We start from the raw sequence: 24,704 nt of genomic DNA, 5'->3' as shown, positions 1-24,704 counted from the left end.
GGAACGTGAGGGGGTAAGGAGGTCCGGTCAAGAGGTCAAGGGTGCTTGCGCATCTTAAAAGTTTGAAAGCCGATGTAGCAATACTGCAGGAGATTCACTTGAGGGTGATGGACCAGGTGAGACTTAAAAAGGGCTGGGTTAGTCAGGTGTTGGCTGGGCTAATGGTGGAAATGAGAGGGGTGGACCCTTGGAGGTTACTGCACCTAAGGGAACGGGAGTACCCATTTTTCTCAGCAGTCCATAGGGCATACTCGCGGATCGACTTTTTCGTGGTGGGGAAGGCTTTGCTGGCTGGGGTTAAGGGGTCGGAATACTCAGCAATTGCACTGTCAGATCATGCTCAACATTGGGTGGATATGGTACTGGAGAAGGGGGTAGTGCAGAGGCCGGGGTCTAAACTAGATGTGGGACTTTTGGGGGACCAAATGTTCTGTGACAAAATTGAAAAGGTAATTAAGGAATTTGTAGGTTTCAACTATACGGGTGAGGTGTCGAAGGAAGTTGTCTGGGAGGCTCTAAAGGCGGTGGTGAGGCGTGAGGTGATCGTGTTTAAGGCCAGAGTAGACAAAGTGGAGAGGTTGGAGCGGCAGAGGGTAATAGATGAGATGTTGGAGGTAGATAGGAGTTGTGCAGAAGATGGGGACCAAGAGAAGCTGGAAAAATGGACATAGAACATACAGTGCAGAAGGAGGCCATTCAGCCCATCGAGTCTGCACCGACCCATTTAAGCCCTCACTTCCACCCTATCCCTGTAACCCCTCCTAACCTTTTTAGACACTAAGGGCAATTTAGCATGGCCAATTTAGCATGGCTAACCTGCACGTCTTTGGACTGCGGGAGGAAACCGGAGCCCCCCGGAGGACACCCACGCAGACACGGGGAGAACGTGCAGACTCCGCCCAGACAGTGACCCAGCGGGTAATAGAACCTGGGACCCTGGCGCTGTGAAGCCACAGCGCTATCCATTTGTGCTACCGTGCTGCCCACGGTGGGAAGGAACTACAGGCGAGCTTTGACTGGCTATTTACCAGGAAGGCAGTGCCAACTGAGGCGAGCAAGGGGTGCAGTTTATGAACATGGAGATAAGGAGATAAGGGCGTATGTTAGCAGGTCAGCTCCGGAGGGAAGCAGCGGCAAGGGAAATTCTTCAGGTGAGGGATAGGGCAGGGAAGTTGGTGGTGGCTCCGGATTTGATTAACAAGGTTTTTGAGGAATTTTATGAGAGGTTGTACAGGTCAGAGCCACCCGTGAGATGCAGGAATTTCTAGATGGGTTGGAGTACCCGAGGCTAGGGGAGGGGGACAGAGGTACATTAGAAGGAGCGATAGTGGAGCAGGAGATAAAGGATGTGATTGGGAGGATGCAGTCGGGGAAGGTGGCAGGGCCGGATGGGTTTCCAGTGGAATATTATAAAAAATTCAAGGATAAGCTGGCACCCCTGATGGTGGGGATGTTTGAAGAGGTGATAGGGAAGGAGACGTTGCCACAAACCTTGGGGCAGGCATCGATTTCATTGTTGCTAAAAAAAGATAAGAATCTGACAGAGTGTGTGTCGTATAGGCCCATATCACTTCTGAATGTGGACGCAAAAGTATTGGCAAAGGTACTGGCGGGTAGGCTGGAGGTGTGCCTCCCAAAAGTTATAGGTGAGGATCAGACGGGGTTCATGAGAGGGAGGCAGCTCTTTTCAAACTTTAGAAGGGTATTGAATGTTGTTATGGCACCGGCGGAGGGGAAGGAAACAGAGGTGGTTGTGGCACTGGATGCTGAGAAGGCGTTTGACCGGGTAGAATGGGGGCACTTGATGGCAGTTCTGGAGCGGTAGGTGGATTGGCCACGCTAAATTGCGCCTTAATTGGAGAAAAAAGAATTGGGTGCACTAAATTAAAGAAAAACTGCAGCACTTAGCTGTTTTAGAAATTAATGGCTCCATTTTCCAGGCTTCACTCAAGGGCACGTGTAAAAGGGGCGAAGGGGGCAAAGGGGACGAGGTTGTTCATTCAGTAGAATTCGACGTGCTAAAAATAAGAAATTGCTGATAGCTCAGTCTTTTATTCATTTGCATTTTATAATTTCCACTTTGGGAGCCAAGGTATGAAATTGGAAGGATCAGTACTGCCACAGGGAATTCTTTCATCCCTACAGTTTAATACTGCAAACAATGTAAAAGGAAAGGGAAATGCAGTGAGGGGGGACGCCACAAATAGAACACCTAAAATATATGCGCAGCAAATTGAATCGCTCCAGATTGCTTTAGTTTTGGTGAACTGACACTTCCTTTTCTTCACAATGAAAGAATGAGAGCAGCAAGATGTAATAAATGCAACAATTCTATTGTGTTTTGGATCATGTGAGGTTTCATAGTATGTGCTTTACAGGTTGAATGTTTGTTTTTTACTGGTACATTTTTACAATGATCCTTGGCTTGGGGTGGCTGCAGTACCAGGAGGAGCCACCACTTCCTTGTTGGCGCTGCCAATCAACGTGGCTACCAGCCTTGTTTGGCCACCAGTTCTCGTGGACAGATCTTCCGCCCCAGGGTCCTTGATCTTGGGGAAGGCCCATTGCTCTCCAGTAAAGCGCCTGGGTGACACTTCATTTGATGGTCCCCTTCTGTAAAAGAGGTGAAAGGTGGCTCCCGTCGGTTCTCTAGCAGGCAGGTGAGAATTTTGTCATCTTCATTAAATAGTGTGTTCAGACACAATTCCAGGGGTTTGTATACTCCACTATTTGCTGGATGCACTTGTTTTGGTCTCTGCGCCAGCTAAATCACTCATTAGCTTGAGGTCAAAAAGCGATGTGTTTACAGGCACATTGTGCTGGTTTTCTGTCATTCTTGTGAAATTGCCTCACAACCTTGAATGTAGAGAATTGATAATATCCTAGAATCCCAACCGTGCAGAAGGAGCCATTTGGCCCATTGAGTCTGCACCGAACCTCTGAAAGAGCACTCCATCCATGCACACTCCCCCACCCTATCCTAATAACACTCCAACCAAACCTACACATCTTTGAACACTAAGGGGCAACTTGGCATGCCAATCCACCTAAACTGCACACCTTTGGACCAGAGGAGGAAACCAGAGCACTCGAAGGAAACCCACGCAGACATTGGGAGGACGTGCAAAGTCCACACACAGTCAGCCAAAGCCGGGATGGAACCCGGATCCCTGGCGCTGTGAGGCAGCAGTGCTAACCCACTGTGCCACGGTGCCGCAATCACGAATTAGTTATTATAATCTATAAAACAAAAGGTCATTAGCATATTTTTAAAAAAGTTCTCACATAGAATTTTGAAAACTCTAAGATGTGTTTTGGATCAAACAAAGTTTTCTTTTTAAAAGCTCAATCCTGACTCTGACAAGGAGGTTTCACCTCAAATTTTAAACAAAATCAAAATGTATACTTTCTCACACATTGAACTGCACTGTGAAAAAGATGTCTAAGAAGTGTAGGTAGAGCCTAGTTGGATAAACCTATTGTCAGCAGGTGTTTGAACAAAAGAAAGATCAATCCGATGAAACAATGGATATCAAGCTTCAAGAATTCGATCCAAAACCTCAAAAATTCAGGCTAATTTTGCCTTTCGGTTTTATTGTAATATCAGTGAAGGTTGTGAAAATAATTTGACTTGAACTTAATTGATTTGATCTGAATTGAACTGAATGTGTTTCAGTTATCCCTAGGTTTGCAATTCCACCGTCACAGTTTCCACGAGAAATTTAACCATTTTGGATTAAAGTCTTTAATAGGATTTATTAAATGGGATTGTATGCATTGTGAGCACCATCACGACTGTTCCACATAATACCTGACAATGTCAGAATGAAAATGCTTCAGTGTTCCATATGCTGACCAAATAGTAGAATTCCAAACACAATTATTCGTACGCCATCTGAACTTGATTTCTGGAGTCCCAATGGCTGTAAACACAATATGAGAAAAGAAATTCCAAATAAAGCCAATATTGAAAACATTCAAACCCATTGATATCTTACAGAAGTTCCTTACATATGAAAATCTTAACCAGCCACTCTTTCTTTTATTACCTACCAACAAGACTGGGTTATTGTCTAAAAAATGATGTCTGTGGGAAGGGCTGTCTGTGTTTAATTTCTTTTGCGTGTTTGTAATCTGCATTACTATTCTTGCACTGACAGTGGGTCAGATATATAGGTCATTCGGCAAAAAGATCCACTCCAGAGGACCTGTTCAGAGTCGGAGGCCTGTATCATCAATTCATCTTGCGCAGCTCCCCATTTTAGTTATTCAGGCTTTCAAATTGCGAAAGTAAAGAATGATATCGCTAAGGGCCTGGTATGACTTGCTCAAATAGTTTTAATATTGTCCATTATATTAATGGTGAAAATCATATGACTATTTGCCTTAAGACCAAGAAAGCACAACAGCACCGATACCTCCTCAGGAAACTAAGGAAATTTGGCATGTCCACATTGACTCTAACCAATTTTCACACCATAGAAAGCATCCTATCTGGCTGCATCACAGCCTTGTATGGCAACTGCTCGGTCCAAGACCGTAAGAAACTATAGAAAGTCATGATCACATCCCAGTCCATCACGCGAACCCGCCTCCCACCCATTGACTCTGGCTACACTCCTGCTGCCTTGGGAAAGCGGGCAGCATAATCAAAAACACCTCCCACCCAGGTTATTCTCTCTTCCAACCTCTTCCATCAGGCAGGATATACAAAATTCTGAGAACGTGCACCAAGAGGTTAAAAAACAGTTTCTTCCCCGCTGTTACCAGACTCCTGAATGGACTGAACTGATCTCTCTACACATCTTCTCTACTATTGTTAGCGCAATACTCCTTATGCTTCACCCAATGCCTATGCCTATATATTTATATTGTGTATTTATTGTAGTCCTATGTTTTTCATATATGGAACGATCTGCCTGGACTATACGCAGAACAATACTTTTCACTGTACCTCAGTACACGTGACAATAAATCTAAATAAAGTGAAATATTTATTGCATGCCTAACGAGTAGTTGAATAATTTGGTACAATTCGTTAAAATCGTATTTTGGAGCCGCACAGGTGGTCTTTGCAGAAAAGAAAAGACGTACTGTGATGAGAACTCAAGACACATTTTTCATATGGGTTTTGTGTAGAGATTTCTTTTCCCTTTCTATTATCTCAGTACTTTCTTTCTTTTTAACCTTTTCATATAAAATAACCGCACCATGGGGCCCCTCTCCAGACTGCCCTTGGGCTAAACTTGGTTTTCACCATTGAGGTTCAGTGGACTTTTACTGTCTGTCTCACGTGAGTGTGTGCCATGCATAAATAATAAACAAATGTAATCATTTAAATAGATTTTAGAGCAGAATTTTCAGAGTCATCTTTGTCCCAAATCATCTGTTGTAACGGCAGGCAAGTAATACGATAGTCGTAAGCAGTCTGAACACATTCATGTTGAAAAGTTTATTATTACTTCACCTGATCTATTGCTCACGTTATGATAAACATATGGTTCATAAACCCCACTGCGAAATAATGCACAAGAGAACAGGTTACAGAGTGTTAGTGATATACTACACAGGCTAAAGACAAGTGGTGTATGGTGCTCATTGAGCTCAACTTAGAATTATTTGGTTGAATTCCTGCTCTGCCACACTGGGCAGTTAAAGAAAAAGCAATTTAATCTAGGAATGCAGGACATTTTGGAACAGGAAAAGACCATTTCAGTCAACCAGTTCAATCTTTTGTTGACTGCTCTCATTCCACGCCTCTCCACTTTCTCCAAAAATAATTATAGTCATCTCTAACCCGTTTGCGCTAATTCCTTTCATTTACTTCCCTTGTGATGTAGTTTATTCTCCTTTGAATGAATTGGTTCTTTTTTAACTCCCTCTTGAATCCTAATTTCCTAATGTTTTGAAGAATATTCCATGGGCCATTCATTGGTATAAATCATTAATTTGGTTCAGCTTTAACAATCTCCTTCTGAAATTTGATAGACCACTCCTTCCCATCTTTGAGGAGTGTGAAAGGACTCCCTTACCATGAAATAAAAGTAAACTTTCTTAAATGTCCCTTCCAATTTCAATTCTTGAGTCCAGTCTGATCTTTAGTTGCTCTGCACTACAAGCATTCGAGATCCATTGTTTGTTTGGCAAGCATATTACAGAGTAAGAAGGTAAGTGCAGATAAAGAAGCCCATTTGGTCCACTTACCACACCCTTCCATAGTCCCCTTTCACAATATGCAACTTGGTCAAATTTTTACCTCTTCTGCTCTACCCAAAAGATTACCCGAGATATTATTCACTTGTGTGATGAACAGAAGAAGGCATTAGTTTTTCAACTTGCTTTTAATAGTTACTAACTGTCCTTATACTCCAGTTTTGGCTTTTATTGCTCCTACAAATAGTTACTTTATATTTTCTATACCCTAAGAAGTTTCTATGTGTTCCCCTTCTTTTAAAGCTGAAAAGTTGGGCGGGATTTTCCAACGAGCTCCCAGGATTCTCCATCTCGCCAGCCAGCCAATAGGGTTTCCACACCAGTGACCCACGCCGTCAGAAAACCCCTGGGCTACCGGCGCAGCAGAGAATCCCGACAGTGGAGAATCCAGCCCGTTGACTTTACTTAACATTTCGTGACTGCTCAGTTTTCTGACACGGGAGTCACAATATTCTGATTCCACCAGACTGATAAATAATAATCTTTATTATTGTCACAGGTAGGCTTACATTAACATTGCAATGAAGTCACTGTGAAAATCCGCTAGTGACCACACTCTGGCGCCTGTTTGAGTACACTGAGGTAGAATTCAGAATGTCCAATTCACCTAACAAGCATGTCTTTCGGGACTTGTGGGAGGAAACCGGAGCAGCCGGAGGAAACCCATGTAGACACAGGGAGAAACATGCAGACTCTGCACAGACAATGACCCAAGCGGTAATCGAACCCAGGACCCTGGCACTGTGAAGCAATAGTGCTCACCACTGTGCATATATTATTCACTCTTCCTTCTCTTTCAGTCAATTCTTTATCCATCTTCGGGGTTTGCTCAGGTTAGCAACTTTTTCAAAGATGCATAGAAACAGTGCATGCAAGCCCTGCGAATACTTTGTGAAAGTCCAAGCATATTATTGAGCATTATCCACTATTAAACCTTCCAGTACTAATTTCCATTATGTGGTAAACCGCTGTAGTGTATAATATGTGTATTGTGGTAAATGGCCACTCTATTATATGTAATGTGGTAAACCACTGCCCGATGGCTCCGCCTCCCCTCGGACCCGGTATAAAGGTGGCTGGTCTCCGCCTCTGATCCAGTTCGGGATCAGAGGCCAGGAGGCTTTCTTTTTAGTTTATTAAATTGATGTGCCATCAATGGAGACACAACGAGTAGTGAACGTAACTGAGGCTTTACTAAACTGAACAGAAATCCTCCTGGTCTCTGATCCCGGTCTGGATCAGAGGCGGAAACCAGCCACCTTTATACCGGGCCCGAGAGGAGGCAGAGCCATCGGGCAGTGGTTTACCACATTACATATAATAGTGGCCATTTACCGCACTACACATATTATACACTACAGTGGTTTACCACACTTTTTTTTAAAAGTTACTTACTTAAGTACAGAAGTGATACTAAAAGTAAATAAGGAAGAACATTGGGCAGGATTCTCCATTTCAGGGACTAAGTGCTGATGTCGGGACTGAATCAGTGGACTTCTACAACAGCAAAATTTGCACCAGTCCCAGAGCAATTCATCAACTCTATGATGGAATCGGGATTCTCATTTTGTGAAGTAAAGTTTATAAAATAATTAAAGGCAAAAATAATTAGTGCGCCAGTGAGTGTAACCCTTCTGTCTTGCCCATTCATTGCCTTTTCCATGTTTTTAAAGCCCTATTTCCCTTTCCCACCTCAGCAATCCCCATTTAGTTCTTTTAATCTTATCTTCACCTTTCAGTCCACTTTCCACATTCCTCAAGACTTTATTTCATATTGTTAATTCCAATTTTATCATTTACCTCCATTCTAAGCTTCAGTTTATCCATGGAATTCTCCCTTTCCATGATAGGAATTCTGTTTTGTTTTCTATCCGACTGCAGATTTTCCATTGCCGATATGTTGGCTCATTTTCATGCTCAGTTAATTTGGCACAGGTGCCATTTTATCTCTCTGTGTTATTTCTTTGACTCTTCCATATTCTTGACTGCACTTTTAATTGGACCAACTTTGAATGCAGAGCTGGGCTGAGAAGTGGCAGATGGAGTTTAACCCTGACAAGTGTGAGGTTGTCCATTTTGGAAGGACAAATATGAATGCGGAATACAGGGTTAACGGTAGGGTTCTTGGCAATGTGGAGGAGCAGAGAGATCTTGGGGTCTATGTTCATAGATCTTTGAAAGTTGCCACTCAAGTGGATAGAGCTGTGAAGAAGGCCTATGGTGTGCTAGCGTTCATTAGCAGAGGGATTGAATTTAAGAGCCGTGAGGTGATGATGCAGCTGTACAAAACCTTGGTCAGGCCACATTTGGAGTACTGTGTGCAGTTCTGGTCACCTCATTTTAGGAAGGATGTGGAAGCTTTGGAAAAGGTGCAAAGGAGATTTACCAGGATGTTGCCTGGAATGGAGAGTAGGTCATACGAGGAAAGGTTGAGGGTGCTAGGCCTTTTCTCATTAGAACAGAGAAGGATGAGGGGCGACTTGATAGAGGTTTATAAGATCATTAGGGGAATAGATAGAGTAGACAGTCAGAGACTTTTTCCCCAGGTGGAACACACCATTACAAGGGGACATAAATTTAAGATAAATGGTGGAAGATATAGAGGGGATGTCAGAGGTAGGTTCTTTACCCAGAGAGTAGTGGGGGCATGGAATGCACTGCCTGTGGAAGTAGTTGAGTCGGAAAAGTTAGGGACCTTCAAGCGGCTATTGGATAGGTACATGGATTAGGGTAGAATAATGGAGTGTAGGTTAACTTCTTAAGGGCAGCACAGTAGCATTGTGGATAGCACAATTGCTTCACAGCTCCAGGGTAACAGGTTCGATTTCGACTTGGGTCGCTGTCTGTGTGGAGTCTGCACGTCCTCCCCGTGGCTGCGTGGGTTTCCTCCAGGTGCTCCGGTTTCCTCCCACAGTCCAAAGATGTGCAGGTTGGGTGGATTGGCCATGAAAAATTGTCCAAAATTCTATGATTAACCTAGGACAAAGGTTTGGCGCAACATCGTGGGCCGAAGGGCCTGTTCTGTGCTGTATTTCTCTATCTTTCTCTATCTCTAACCCAGAACAAGAGCTTGCCCCAGTGTCTTCAACCCAAATTAAAAATAATCTAATAAAAGCACCCACTTAAAGCAATACTAAAAATAAACAAAAGTTTATCAGATTAAATAAGAATCATATCGCCTCTCTCTCTCACTCTCTGTGTCTCTCTCTCTCTCTATATGATGCATTCCAGTTCCTATAGCATTTTCTGGTTGTCTTCCATCCTTACATTGAACTCAGCAATGGTCACAATTATTTTCCTACTCTCACATCAATTAATTGTCCCACCTCCGTTCACTGAATTAAATCAAGCAATGCTTCATTACTTGTTGGATTTGAACCATTATATCCCGCATCGGCCTTACGGGGTGGGGATGATTCACAACCCCGTGGATCTTGCAGAAAATGAGCTCCTCCGATAAGGAACAACAATGCTCACTTTGTATAAATAGAGTCGGTCAGTATGGCACCGACTCGAGTGAAGACCCAGTGGGGAACTACTGGAGCTGTACATCAAGTGTTAAGTGGAAAATAAAGTAAGTTTTGTTTCTCAAACAACTCGTTGTGGACACTTTGTTGCCCATACAATAGAAACATATTTGTCTGGGAAGCAGTCCTGACTGTACCCTTAAAAATTGTTCTCACTTCTATTATTTCCATTTTCTTTCTGCTTATCACAGGATGATGCAAACCATCTAAACACTCTTGTATATCTCAGGAACTGTCTGAGATCTTCCCAACTTGCTCCTATCACCCCCCCCCCCCCCCCCCCCCCCCCAGCCTCCAACACTGCCACCTATTTCAATATTTGGTGAACTCTAGTGTGCACCAGATATTGTACCTTTTCCTTTTCTATTTCTTTTTAACTCTATCCATATGCATTTTATTTGAATGCAACCCCCTGGGACATTTTTATATTGGGCTGCTGCTGTGATAGAATCTTTCTATAAGACTGCCGAATTCCTTTCCCCTCCTGAAAAGGTTATAACCAGCAATATTAAGTTCCCAATCCTGTTTAAATTTAAACCCCATCTTCATTATTGCCACCATATCAAATACTTGCATAGCTATTAATGTTTTGTACCTCTTTGAATTTTTTGAATGGTTTGCGTTTGCTCATTTAATCTCAACCCAATATTTTTTGAACATTGACTTTTACTTTTTCCTGTTATTTTGATTAATTTTTTTGAAAACTCCTCGTTCCCTCAGTAACTTGTCTCCCAGCTTCAAGGCTTCCTTCCTTTCTTCTCCAATCAGACCATAAGATATAGGAACAGAATTAGGTCACTCGGCCCATCGAGTCTGCTCCGCCATTCAATCATGGCTGATATTTTTCTCATCCCCATTCTCCTGCCTTCTCCTCATAACCCCTGATCCCCTTATTAATCAAGAACCTATTTATCTTGGTCTAAAGACACTCCGTGGTTTAGCCTCACTGCCTTCTGCGGCAGAGTTCCACAGATTCACCACCCTCTGGCTGAAGAAATTCCTCCTCACCTCTGTTTTAAAGGATCGTCCCTTTAGTCTGAGATTGTGTTCTCTGCTTCTAGTTTTTCCTACAAGTGAAAACATCCTCTCCACGTCCACTCTATCCAGTCCTCGCAGTATCTAATAAGTTTCAATAAGATCCCCCCTCATCCTTCTAAACTCCAATGAGTACAGATCCAGAGACCTCAACCATTCCTCATACAACAAACTCTTTATTCCAGGGATCATTCCTGTGAACCTCCTCTGGACCCTTTCCAAGGCCAGCACATCCTTCCTTAGATAGAGGGCCCAAAACTGCTCACAATACTCTAAATGGGGTCGAACCTTTGACCGAGGACTGTGCACCCCTGAACCCCCCGAAGGGTCGCGGGAATGAAACAGTTTCCTCGATGAACAGGACATGCCAATCATGGGGGACAATAGACGGGGGCAGCTGGAAGCACGGGAGATCATGGAGAGTATCAGCTCCAAGCTGGCGGGGAAGGCACCGGGACCGGACGGGTTCCCGGCGGACGTCCATAAGAAATTAGCACCAGCCTGGCCCCTCACCTATGGGACATGTTTGCAGACTCGCTTGCGAGGGGCACCGTGCCTCTTACGTTAACCCGGGCCACGATATCGCTGATATCAAAAAAAGACAAGGGCCCAACGGAATGCGGATCATACAGACCCATTTCACTGCTGATTGTAGACGCGAAGATACTCGCGAAAATAATGGCCAAGAGATCGGGGAACTGCATACCAGAGGTGGTCACAGAGAACCGGACAGGTTTTGTCAAGGGTAGACAGCTAACTGCGAACATTAGGCGGCTGCTGAATTTAATAATGACCCCATTGGGGGAGAGAACACCAGAGGTGAACATCACCCTGGAGCATCTCAAAGGAAAAGGCCTTTGACAGAGTTGAATGGATGTACCTGATAGAGGTACTGGAGTAGTTTGGGCTGGGGATGGGGTTCACCTGGTGGGTGAAACCCCTGTATAATGCCCCCAAGGCGAGTGTTCGGACCAACACCACCAGCTCTGAATATTTCCAGCTACATCAGGGCACAAGGCAGGGATGCCCACCATCTCCACTTCTGTTCGCCCTGCAATTGAACCCCTGGCGATTGCTTTGCGAGATGCGAAAAGCTGGAAGGACATCCAAAGAGGGGGCAGAGAGTCGCTCTATGCGGATGACCTGCTCCTCTACGCCTCAGACCCACAATCATGCAATTGCTGGAAGAGTTCGGAGCCTGATCCTCAGGGTGCTCCGATTTCCTCCCACAGTCCAAAGTAGCACAGTGGTTAGCACTGTTGCTTCATAGCCCCAGGGTCTCAGGTTCGATTCCCCCTTTCTGCACATTCTCCCTGCGTCTCCGTGGGTTTCCATCGGGCACTTTGGTTTCCTCCCACAAGTCTGGAAAGACATGTTAGGTAATTTGGACATTCTGAATTCTCCCTCCATGTACCCGAACAGGCGCTGGAATGTGGCGATTAGGGGATTTTCACAGTAACTTCACTGCAGTGTTAATGTGACAATAAATATTATTATTATTATTGCTTTTTTAGTTGTCCTCTGCTCGCTTTTAAAGGCTTCCCAATCCTCTGGCTTCCCACTGATCCTTGCCACTTTGTATGCTTTTTCTTTTGCTTTTGCTGTCCATGAGTTCCCTTGTCAACCATTGATTCCTCATCCTCCCCTTAGCATGTCTCCTCCTCCTTGGGATGAATTTCTCTTGTGCTTCCCGAATAACCCCTCAAAACTCCTGCCATAGCTGTTCCACCCCGTGTTTTGTGCTGTCATTGTGAGGGGCAGGGCCTAAACACGGCGTCAAGCCCGGCTTCACAGAGATCAAGGCGCCATTTTAAAAGGGCGCCACAAACTCAAAGTAAAATTAAGAACCCCCCTGCAGACATCTGGATCCCCTTCGTTGATGATCATGTCAGAGAACTGCCCCACATATCAGAAACCCCCCCCAAAGCACAAAACTCCCTTATAACAGGGTCTCTGATGGTGGGGTCTCTGATTGGGGATTGGGATTGGTGGTGGCCTCTAATGTGGGGTGTCTAATGGGAGTCTGTGATGGGGGATTGGGATTGGTGGTGGTCTCTGATGTGGGGTTTCTGATGGGAGTCTGTGATTGGGGATTGGGATTGGTGGGGGTCTCTGATGTGGGGTCTCTAATGGGAGTCTGTGATGGGGGAAAGAGAATTAATGGGCAGGATTAGCGGTCGCATTCACAGCGGGCACAAATCCCACAATGGCCGCTAAATCTCATGAGAGGCCAAAAATGGGATTTGCGCTGTCGAGATTTCGGAAAGCGCACTTCCTAGACCCTCCCGATGACGTGATCCGGTTCACACTCAGGAAGGGTGCAAGCCTGATTTGCATGACTTTGAATCCATTATAATATACTTAGCGTGGCAAAAATTCTGGAGTGGCTGTCAAGGAGTCTTAAGTATAGGGGCACAATAGCAATGAGATGTTGGAACGATGCAGCCTGAGTAAGAAGGGTGCCTATTAGCCTTGCCTATCCCTGAAACATAAAGCAATTGTGCCCTCAAACGTTCCTGAGAGTCACGCTCATCAAATCGGTCATCAAGAGTTAACTCTTAACAACGTCAGCTGCCAACGGTCTCAATATCAAGGAATGGGCTGAAACCTTAGGGGTCAAGGGTAAATGCTCGCTGGAGTACGCGAGATCCAGAGGGACTGTGTTTGCTTCTGTGCTGGAATCCAGCACCTTCCATTGAGGATCCGTTAGCCCCTAAGGTCGGGGGAGGTATTGATGTTATCCGGCTGCGACACCAACCTAAATGACTGTCTCTCTCCCTCTCTGTTTCTCATCCCTCACAGTCAACAAAGCGATATTGGTGTGGAGTTAATGGAGCTGGCTGTTCTTCTTATCACAAAAGCACAGACTCAAGCAGCAATGAATGGCGGCACCCAGGGAAGAACCAATGGCAGGAGAGCAAGGGGTGGCAGGACAGCTTCAGGGGTCCAAAGCCGTACTAGCTGGTACAGGGAGCACAAAGGAGCCAAAGGAGACTGACGGGTACAGGACCATAGTGCCACCTGGTTTGTGATGGAGCGGTCCATCGGCCTCCTGAAGATGCCTCGACAGGAATGGTGGGGCTTTTCAGTACAGCCCCCAAAGTGTCTCCTGAATTGTGATGGTCTGTTTTGTCCTACATTACCTGGCTCTGCTACGGTGAAACGACCTTCATGAGAAAGACCTGGAAGAGCGGCATGGGTCCTCGGATGAGGAGGACATTCTAGAGGGAGTGCAGGAAGAGGCCGCTCTGGATCCAGAGGATAGAGACCAGGCAGGGGCGAGGGTACCTATGGGCAGCGAGCGAGGGATACCCTCATCACCCCCCAGTTCATGGAATATGACCAGCATGTTGCCTGACAGCACAACACCACCCAGGATGTCAAACAAAGAACACATAACAATATTGTGACCCTTCTGCGACTAGGGGATAAAGGTTGCGGAGATCTTAGTCAGCAGGATGCTGGGACTGGGGAATCGTTGAGTGCCTGATGCCCAATTATTGCAGGAGGTTGATGACGACTGGCAGTGAGGAATGGTTTGTGATGCTCCTCAACTATTGCTTATGACTGACTCCTGTCTGTCTGCTGCCAGCACACTGGCTCCCCGGCTCATGCGTGAGTGAAGTTCAGTCCTACATTCCTTTCCCTCTAGCTCGAGGGAGGATTAGGAGTGAGGATTAGGGTTCACTGATTCATGCCTGAGTCCTTTCACAATGAATGAAATATTCACAATAAATGGGCCTACCCATCTGCCAGTGAGAAAAACTATGTGCAGATGTGGAGAAGCGCTACGCCATTGGGAGGAGGGTTAAAGAATGTGAGACATTAAGCTGGTGAAGGACAAAAATATTGAATTCAGTGGCATGTGCAGATGTTAAAAATGAGAATGATCCCCAACTACCTGTGCCTAAACTCATCCGTGCCCACTCTATGCACCTACAAGAGGTTGCAGGAGGCGGGAGTGTACTTAAAAAGAGAAGAGGACACCTTCCAAGCAAACAAGATAGTTTATCTTGGTTGGTGGATGGGCGCTCCGGGTTACACCCCTTGGAGGATAAAGTAAGAGCAATTAAAGAGGCATCAGCCCCTAAGAATACCTCATAAGTCAGATCTTTCTGAGGGCTGGTCAACAACTATGTATGATTCCTGCCAAATCTAATGATATTGCTCGCAGCAATGCTAGGGCTGTTAAAGAAGCACCAGAGGTGGCGTTGGAGAACACCACACAAAGAGGCTTTTACCCAAGTTCAGCAGACACTTCAGTCCTCAGGCTTATTGGTATCTTTTGATCCCTCTAAGAAGATAGTATTTACATGGGATACATCACCATATTGGGTAAGGGCTGTGTTATCCCAGACAATAGGGACCGTGGGGTAGCACGGTAGCACAGTGGCTAGCTGTGCCAGGGTCCCAGGTTCAATTCCCCACTGGGTCACTGTCTGTGCGGAGTCTGCACGTTCTCCCCATGTCTGCGTGGGTTTCCTCCGGGTGCTCCGGTTTCCTCCCACAGTCCAAAGATGTGCAAGTTAGGTGGATTGGCCATGCTAAATTGCCCTTAGTATCCAAAAAGGTTGGGAGGGGTTATTGGGATAATGCAATAGGGTGAATGTGAGGGCTTAAGTGGGTCGGTGCAGACTCGATGGGCCGAATGGCCTCCTTCTGCATTGTATTTTCTATGCTATGTTAATAGAGGGTGAGTCCGAGAGACCCATTGGACATATATCAAGAACCCTAACAGACGCGGAAGAAGGATTCTCCCAAATCGAAAAAGAAGGCCTGGCTACTATAATAATCTTAGGCTTACATTAACACTGCAATGATGTTACTGTGAAAAGCGGCATCAATAAGTGTCATCAGTACTTACACGGGAGACATTTCACTCTTATCACAGACCGCAAGCCACTTTTCAGGCTCTTCAAAGGAGACAAAGTGATTCCACCAATTGCTTCTGCTGGGATACAGCGTTGGGCACTGTTCTTATCGGTTACAAATTTACTTCCCAACATCGGCCAGCGGCTCACATAGCAAATGACTAAAATAGACTTCCATTACTAGAAAGCCCTGGAGAGCAGCAAGAGATTGTAATGGCCTTAACATTTCTGGACTCCTTACCTTAACAATACAGCAAATTAACTTCTGGACTAGAGACCCATTGTTATAGAAGGTTAAATATATGATGCTGTATGGATGGCGGAATGAGAAAGCTTCGGAGGAAATGAAGCCTTATCATCTATGGAAAGATGAGCTTAGTTGCAAGGATAGTGTCATCCTTTGTGGAACGAGAGTGGTCGCCCTCATACCAGGCAGAGATCACTGCATTAAGAAATGTATAACGCACATTCCGGCGAGTCCAAGATGTCAATGCTAGCAAGATGCTACATGTGGTGGCCTAGCATCTCTGAGGATATAGAAAGTATTGTGAAACAATGTGGCCAATGCCAGTTATACAAGACATTGCCAGCCACAGCTCCCTGGTACCTCTAAAAATGGCCGAGTCGACCTTGGATGAGAGTTCATGTAGATCATGTTGGTCCATTCATGGGCGTTACATTCCTTTTGTTAGTGAATGTCCATTCAGAATGGATGGAAGTGTTTGACATTAAGTCAGCAACTTCATGCTCCACAGTTGAGAAATACACCAATGTTTTGCCATCAACAACGTACCAGGAATGCTTGTCTTCGACAATAGAACGGCGTTCACAAGTGTGGAATTCCAGCAGCTCATGATGGTTCATGGACTGAAACATATTCACCCCGCATCGTTAAATGGGTTAGCTGAACGCATCGTTCAGACATTCAAGGCTGGCCTGAAGAAGCAATCGCCTGCGTCATTAGGAACAAAGATAGCACTATTCCTGTTAGCCTACATAACCACCCTACACACCACTACTGGCATAGCTCCAGCTGAGTTCCTGATGGGTCGTCACCTGAGAATCAGGTACCTCCGAATTTGGTGGGAAAGGTGGAGACAAGACCGAGTTGTCAGAAAAGGCATTCGAGATAGACAATCCAGTTTTAGTGAAGAATTTTGGAAGTGGAGCAAGTTGGGTCCCAGAAGTTGTGGTGATTGTCCTATGAAGTAAAAGTGCAGGACAAGGTTTTGAAGAAACACATTGATCATTTGTGGGCCAGATCCAATTGTGCCAGCAAGCAGTTTTCTTGTTGGTAACCGAGCCGCGCGTGCTTATGTAGGTTTTAGAACATAGAACATAGAACATTACAGCGCAGTACGAGCGCGGCTCTCAATGTTGCGCCGACCTGTGAAACCATCTGAAGCCTATCTGACCTACACTATTCCATTTTCATCCATGTGTCTATCCAGTGACCACGTAAATGCCCTTAAAGTTGGCGAGTCTACTACTGTTGCAGGCAGGGCATTCCCTACTACTCTCTGAGTAAAGAAACTGCCTCTGACATCTGTCCTATATCTACCACCCCTCAATTTAAAGCTATGTCCCCTCGTGTTGGTCATCACCATCCGAGGAAAAAGACTCTCACTGTCCACTCTATCTAACCCTCTGACTATCTTATATGTCTCTATTAAGTCACCTCTCAGCCTTCTCCTCTCTAACGAAAACAACCTCAAGTCCCTGAGCCTTTCCTCGTAAGACCTACCCTCCATACCAGGCAACATCCTAGTAAATCTCCTCTGAACCCTTTCCAAAGCTTCCACATCCTTCCTATAATGTGGTGACCAGAACTGCACGCAGTACTCCAGGAGCAGCCGCACCAGAGTTATGTACAGCTGCAGCATGACCTTGTGGCTCCGAAACTCAATCCCCCTCCTGATAAAGGCTAGCACACCATATGCCTTCTTAACAGCCCTATTAACCTGGGTGGCAACTTTCAGGGATTTATGTACCTGGATGCCGAGATCTCTCTGTTCATCTACACTACCAAGAATCTTGCCATTAGCCCAGTACTCTGCATTCCTGTTACTCCTTCCAAAGTGAACCACCTCACACTTTTCCACATTAAACTCCATCTGCCACCTCTCAGCCCAGCTCTGCAGCTTATCTATGTCCCTCTGTATCCTATAACATCCTTCAGCACTATCCACAACTCCACCGACCTTCGTGTCATCTGCAAATTTACTAACCCATCCTTCTACACCCTCTTCCAGGTCATTAATAAAAATGACAAACAGCAGTGGCCCCAAAACAGATCCTTGCGGTACACCACTAGTAACTGAACTCCAGGATGAACATTTGCCATCAACCACCACTCTCTGTCTTCTTTCAGCTAGCCAATTGCTGATCCAAACCGCTAAATCACCTTCAATCCCATACTTCCTTATTTTCTGCAATAGCCTACCGTGGGGAACCTTATCAAACGCCTTACTGAAATCCATATACACCACATCAACCGCTTTACCCTCATCCACCTGTTTGGTCACCTTCTCAAAAAACTCAATAAGGTTTGTGAGGCATGACCTACCCTTCACAAAACCGTGTTGACTATCGCTAATCAACTTGTTCTTTTCAAGATGATTATAAACCCTATCTCTTATAACCTTTTCCAACATTTTACCCACTACCGAAGTGAGGCTCACAGGTCTATAATTATCAGGGTTTTCTCTACTCCCCTTCTTGAACAAGGGGACAATATTTGCTATCCTCCAGTCTTCCGGCACTATTCCTGTCGACAAAGATGACATAAAGATCAAGGACAAAGGCTCTGCAATCTCCTCCCTGGCTTCCCAGAGAATCCTAGGATAAATCCCATCTGGCCCAGGGGACTTATCTATTTTGACATTTTCCAAAATTGATAACACCTCCTTCTTTTGAACCTCAATTCCATCTAGCCTGGTCGACTGAACCTTAGTATTCTCCTCGACAACTTTGTCTTTCTCCAGTGTAAACACTGATGAAAAGTATCCATTTAACGCTTCCCCTATCTCCTCTGATTCCATACACAACTTTCCACTACTATCCTTGATTGGCCCTAATTTTACTCTAGTCATTCTTTTGTTCCTGATATACCTATAGAAAGCCTTAGGGTTTTTCTTGATCCTATCCGCCAACAACTTTTCGTGTCCTCTCCTCGCTCTTCTTAACTCTCCCTTTAGGTCCTTCCTGGCTAACTTGTAACTCTCAAGTGCCCTAACTGAGCCTTCATGTCTCATCCTAACATAAGCCTTCTTCTTCCTCTTGACAAGTGCTTCAACTTCCTTAGTAAACCACGGTTCCCTTGCTCGACAACTTCCTCCCTGCCTGACAGGTACATACTTATCAAGGACAACCAGTAGCTGTTCCTTGAAAAAGCTCCACATTTCGATTGTACCCATCCCCTGCAGTTTCCTTCCCCATCCTATACATCCTAAATCTTGCCGAATAGCATCATAATTGCCTTTCCCCCAGCTATAATTCTTGCCTTGCGGTATATACCTATCCCTGCCCATTGCTAAAGTAAACATAACCGAGTTGTGATCACTATCACCAAAGTGTTCACCTACATCTAAATCTAACACCTGGCCGGGTTCATTACCCAGTACCAAATCCAATGTGGCCTCGCCCCTTGTTGGCCTGTGTTAGAAAACCCTCCTGCACACACTGCACAAAAAAAGAGGAGTGATAGGGAGGTAGTCACACCTCAGGTAAAAGAAGAAGGTAGATGGGTTACCATCAGGGGTAAACCTACTGAGGTGTACTCACCTCGGATCGCCTGGCTTCCCAGCATCTAACGGCCTCCCCAGGGAGTTCTGAGCCGGGCGCCGTTCAGTACTGGTCCACACAAACATGGACCAGGTGGAACGGCACACGGGGAGATCTCCCAGGCCATTGGAGCCCCCTGGGGGGGTCAGGGACAGGTCGGGGTGGCCCCTGGCCCTCCCCCTGGAACTGAGGAAACAGTGGAAAGTGATGTGCTGGAACCAGGAGAGATTCCCAGTGAAGCAGGTCCAATCGAAATTACCTCTACAGTGGAAACTCAACCAGTTGAGTTACATCACTCCCAGAGAAAGAGGAAATCCCCAGAGTTTATAATGAACTGTCAGAAATTTTCCATTATTTAAACGTTGCGTAGGTTTTGCAGAAAGGGGTCGTGAAGAGAAGTGCTGGGGGGGTTTTGAGGATGATGCTGGGAGGTCAGGTGCTGAGATCCTGCGAGGTGGCGGCGAGTGGGTTAACGGTGACAATCTTCGGGTGGCCAAAGGGCCGAATGCCAAGGGAAGGTCATTCATCTTTTTTCGACATTGAACCTGGTCATCCTGGCCATACTGCTGACACTAACCATTAGGCCACCGCCTCTCAGGCAAGATTTTAAGGTTACTTGGGGCCTTCTGCCAGCACACATGGGTCAATGGTTTACCATAGAATGGAGTGCACATGGAGGCCATTCGGCCCATCGAATCTGCAATGACCCGTCGGAAAGAGCACCCCAACTAGGCCCACTCACCCGCCCTATCTCTGTAACTCCATCTAACCCGCACATCTTTGGACTGCGGGAGGAAACAGGAGGAAACCCACACAGACACGGGAAGAACATGCAAACTCCACACAGACAGTCACATAAGGCCAGAATTGAACCCGGGTCCCTGGCGCTGTGAGGCAGCAGTGCTAACCACTGTGCCGCCGTGTCTGCCTCTCCTCCACCGCATCCAACAGTCTTGCCAGGGCCCTGTCCAAGAATCTTGGAGTGGTCTGCAAGAGGCCACCCTCCCGGCTTGAGTGAGTGATCGCACAGGGAGCCATTTAAATCCAGTCCCCCTTGATTGCAGTGCTAAGCTGGCAACTCCGGCGCGGCGTGTTTCACATGGAGGGAAGAATAATTTCAAAGTGCCTGAAAATTGCATCTGGATTGTGCCGCCAGAGCCATCAGGAATCGCACCACATTTCTCCTGAAAATCCGTGAAAATTCCACACACCCCCCCCAACCCGTAACTCTTTTCCTCTCCACAGACATTGCCAGACCTGTCGAATATTTCCAGCACTTTCTGGTATTATTTCACATTTCAAGCATGCACAATAATTTGCTTTTGAAATTGAAGTGTGCGATTCGCCCATTCCCCTCGATTTCAATTGTCTCAACAGAGACTCGCACCGAAATGATCGCACCAACATTTCGGTTCGCAGATAGATCTCCAGCACGAAAAGAGACACAAGCAGATTGATATTCCCGATTGTAATCTCCTTCCTCAATCATGTGCTGACAACTGTCAAGAGAAACACCACATTTGGCTGGCTGCTGAGAAATTTGGAACATGAGGAAGTGTAGACTGCGAGGATATCTGAATGAATCAGTTCCATCTGTCACACACTGTAAGCAAGGTAGTTAAAATTACTGTGTGAAACATTCTTTTTCTCTGGGTGCCTTCCCAGGCATAACCCTATCATACTTAAGCGATGTGGTAATTTGGATTTAATCACACATTTATTGGAGCCTGCTCTAAAATTCATCTGTTGGTCATTAAAATATTTGAAGAATTCATCAAAGTTTCTATTCTATGCAAATGGCGAGGCATTCTCTTCAATCAGAACTTACATCAAACTACTACCTTGTCTCCATTTTGTCGGCTGCTGCTACATCACACTTGGATTTATTCATTCATGGGAGGTGGGCGCCATTGGCTGGGCCAGAATTTATTGCCCATCCCGGCATGGTGGCACAGTGGCTAGTAACGCTGCCTCACATCACCAAGAACACGGGTTCGATTCCAACCTTGGGTGACTGTGTGGAGTTTGCACGTTCTCCCCATGCCGAGATCATAGATCATAGAATTTACAGTGCAGAAGGAGGCCATTCGGCCCATCAGGTCTGCACCGGCCCTTGGAAAGGGCACCCGACCTAAGCCCACACCTCCACCCTATCCCTGCAACCCAGTATCCCCAGCTAATCTTTTTGGACACTGCAAGAGTTTCCTCCAGTGCTCCAGTTTCATCCCACAGTCGAAAGCTGTACAAGCTATGTGGATTGGTCACGCTAAATAGGGGGAAGTTAAGGAATAGGGCAGCGGATTGGGCCTAGGTAGGGTGGTCTTTCAAAGGGTCAGTGCAGACTCGATGGGCTGAATGGCCTCCTTTTGCACTGTAGAGATTCTATGATTCCATGAATTGCCCTTGTTATTTGCTCGGCCATTTAAGAGGGCATTTAAGAGTCAACCACATTGCTGTAGATCTGGAGTCACATGTAGGCCATAGCAGGTAAGGGTAGCAGATTTCCTTCCCAAAAAGAACATTAGTGACCCAGATGGGTTTTTACAACAAATGACAAAGGTTTCATGGTCATCATTAGACTTTTAATTCCAGACATTTTTTTAAAAATCAAATTCAAATGTCACCATCTGCCATGGCGGGATTTAAACCCGGTCACCAGAACATCACCCTGGGTCTCTGGATTACTGGTCTAATGACAAAACCAGTACACCACTATATCCCCATAATCTGATACTGTACCTTTTGGTTTACCTCAGGGTTGGTCTTGGTGATTACTTTCTTCTACACACTCATTCTGGTTGCACACCCTTAAGAAGACGTCTTACGATGCCAGGTTAAAGTCCTGATGAATCATTCACCTGATGAAGGAGCTGTGCTTCGAAAGCTAGTGATTCGAAACAAACCTGTTGGACTTTAACCTGGTGTTGTAAGACTTCTTTCCGTGCCCACCCCAGTCCAATGCCGGCATCTCCACATCATGACCCTTAAGATAAACGCAACTCAGGATTACCAAGCATTGTACATCCTGTGCTCAAAACTGTATGGCTGCTCCTGAATAGGCCTTAGCCGGAACGAAAGGGAAAATGCTGGAAAATCTCAGCGAGTCTGGCAGCATCTATAGGCAGAGAAAAGAGCTAACGTTTCGAGTCCGATGACTCTTTGTCAAAGCTAACAGACAGAGAAAGTGGGAAATATTTATACTGTGGAATGAGAATGAAAGATGAGTCATAGCCACAGAAACCCAGGGAAACTGGGTGCTAATGGCCACAGATACCAAGGGGAAAGAGTGCTAATAGCAGTCCCCAGAGAGGACAAAAGATGTGAAAGGTCAAACAGCAGGGAAACTAACATCAGAGGATGAACTGTAGGTGTGGGCAGGGCCGGTGCTAGGAATTGCGGGCCCAATTAGAAAAGTGATGGCGGGGCCCCACTCTACAAAAGTAAAAATCTATGTGTGTTTATATTTCGTGTAGTATGCTAGTCTTTAACCAAAAAAAAACATTAAATGCTTGATATACTAAAATTTTGAAACTTACTTACCCGGGCTGAAGGATTTGTCGACGGTAATGCGGTGCGTTCCCCAAAAGTAAAAACTACCCTATAGTTCCTCTTAGAATACAGAAAAGGCTTCAAACGGTAACTCTGTCGCTGCTGGCGCGGGGCCCCCTTAAGGTGCGGGGCCCAATTTGATGAAATTGGTCAAATAGGCTTAAAACCGGCCCTGGGTGTGGGGGAGGGGAAGGGGGAAGCAAAGAGGAGAAAGATGCAGGAAAGGTGGATAAGATTGGGGCGGGGGTAAATTAAATGTATATTAAGAAAGAAGGAAATGGTAAAAGACAGTTAAAATGAAATGAAAACAAATGGGTCGAGGTGGGGCTGATTATCTGAAGTTGCTGAATTCGATGTTCAGGCCGGAAGGCTGTAGTGTGCCTAACCGGAAGATGAGATGTTGTTCCTCCAGTTTGCATTGCGCTTCACTGGAACATTGCAGCAGGCCAAGAACAGACATGTGGGCATGGGAGCAGGGTCTTTTGTTAAAATAGCAAGCAACAGGAAGGTCAGGATCCTGAATGCGCACAGACCGAAGATGCTCAGCAAAGCAATCACCCAGTCTGCGTTTGGTCTCTCCGATATAGAGGAGACCACATTGGGAGCAGCGAATGCAGTGGATCAAATTGGAAGAGGTACAAGCTTAACCTGGAATGAGTGTTTTGGGCCTGGGATGTTAAGCATGGAAGAGGTAAAGGGGCAGGTGTTACACCTTCTGCGATTGCATGGGAAGGTGCCATGGGTGATGGGAGAGGTACTGGGTATGGTGGAGGAGTGGACTAGATTGTCTTGGGGGGAACGGTCTCTGCGGAATGCTAAGGCCTTAGCTGATGAGAATGACGGTCAGGAAAAGAACATCCGGTTCATTGTACACAGCCATGATGGGTGAAGTAAAATGGAAAATGTAATTCATACATAACAAAAACTCCAATAGCCCTCAAACTCCCTCCACACCCTCAACCCTTCAACACCCCCCAAACTCCCCCACTCTTCCAACACCCTCCAAAGTCCCCACATCCCCACCCTTTCTACATCCAACAAACTCCCCTACCACTCCAACACTCCAGAAACTCACCCAACCCATATCACTTCAACAACCCCACCAAACTCCCCCAGCACACCAAAACCTTCCAACTCCCTCCAAAATCCCCACTCTCACCCTTTCTACATCCCCAAGCTCCCCTACTACTCCAATACTCCAAATCCTCACCCACCCATACCCCTTCAACACCCCCGACCCCTCCAACACCCATCAAACTACCCCAGCCCTCTAACACCCCCGCCAAACTCCAACAACCCTATCAACTCCCCCCACCCAACTCCTTCGGTACCACCACAAAATTCCCCCACTCCTCCTACTCCCCAGCAAAGTCTCCCACCCCTTCAACATTCTGCAAACTCCCTCAAACCTACCCTTCCAGCACTCCCAAACAACCTCACACCCCACCTCTCCCAACATCCCCAATAATCCCACACTCTCATCCCTCCAACACCCCCCAAAACATACCCACCTCTTTAACATCCTGCCAAACTCCCACAACATTCCAACACCCTGCCAACAATACCCCCAAACCCATTCACCACCCCATCCCTAATACCCCAAAACAATCCCATACCCCACCCCTCTAATATCTCCAAACTCCTGCAACACTCCAACACCCTGCCAAACTCCCCACCCCTCAGAAATACCCCCAAACTCCTTTACCACCCTACCCCAAATACCCCA

This window comes from Scyliorhinus canicula, chromosome 14 (assembly GCF_902713615.1).
Source record: "Scyliorhinus canicula chromosome 14, sScyCan1.1, whole genome shotgun sequence".
NCBI classification, from domain to species: Eukaryota; Metazoa; Chordata; class Chondrichthyes; order Carcharhiniformes; family Scyliorhinidae; genus Scyliorhinus; species Scyliorhinus canicula.
The sequence above is the reverse complement of the archived record's forward strand: the minus strand, read 5'-3'. Positions refer to the sequence as shown.